The 510-nt window shown below is 66.1% G+C and overlaps 1 protein-coding gene across 1 annotated transcript in view; it reads left to right on the top strand.

Moving 5' to 3' along the window:
* The first annotated feature begins 213 nt into the window (after positions 1-213).
* FAR2 (fatty acyl-CoA reductase 2) overlaps positions 214-510 on the top strand; it is a 316414-nt gene continuing 316117 nt past the window's right edge. The window contains exon 1 of the mRNA XM_019515991.1: positions 214-438. The gene's annotated coding sequence lies outside the window, so the exon portion shown is untranslated. The remainder of the gene's footprint in view (positions 439-510) is intronic.

Raw genomic sequence — 510 nt, forward strand, 5'->3', positions numbered from 1 at the left:
GCAGGAAAGCAAAGGAGGAGTGGGGAGACAGCCACAGGGCACAATAGCAGCCTGCTGCCTGGGCCAGAAAGGGGAGCACTTTCCCTGTGAGCTCAGGAAGGGTTTAGAAAATGCTTGAGATCCCAGTTTGCCTCGGTTGCCCTTTTTGGGGGGCGGGGGGACTGCAGACCAGCCCTCTTCTGCCTGTGGTCTGTGCTCTCCTCCCCCTGCCCCCCACCCCCTTAAGGGGAAGGAGAAAAAAAAAAAAGCTCGCGTGTAAGAAGCGGGAGGAGGAGGAAAAAGGAACCAGGGAGGCGCTGCTTAGCTGGCGAGGCGAGGCGAGGCAACCGCAGCTGCAGCCGCAGCTCCCGCCCTCCCGCCTTGCTTCTCAACTCCCCGGGGGGCGGAGGGGAGCCCGCCGCCAGGCGCCGCGACCGGCCCGGCAGCTCCATGCGCTGGGTAAGGCGGACAGCATCGCCTCCTGCCCGGGCGCGGCAGCCTTTGTGCGAGGCCGGCGCGTGCCGCCGGAGG

Source organism: Gavialis gangeticus, unplaced genomic scaffold (genome assembly GCF_001723915.1).
Source record: "Gavialis gangeticus isolate Ggan-Ray unplaced genomic scaffold, GavGan_comp1, whole genome shotgun sequence".
In the NCBI taxonomy this organism is placed as follows: Eukaryota; Metazoa; Chordata; order Crocodylia; family Gavialidae; genus Gavialis; species Gavialis gangeticus.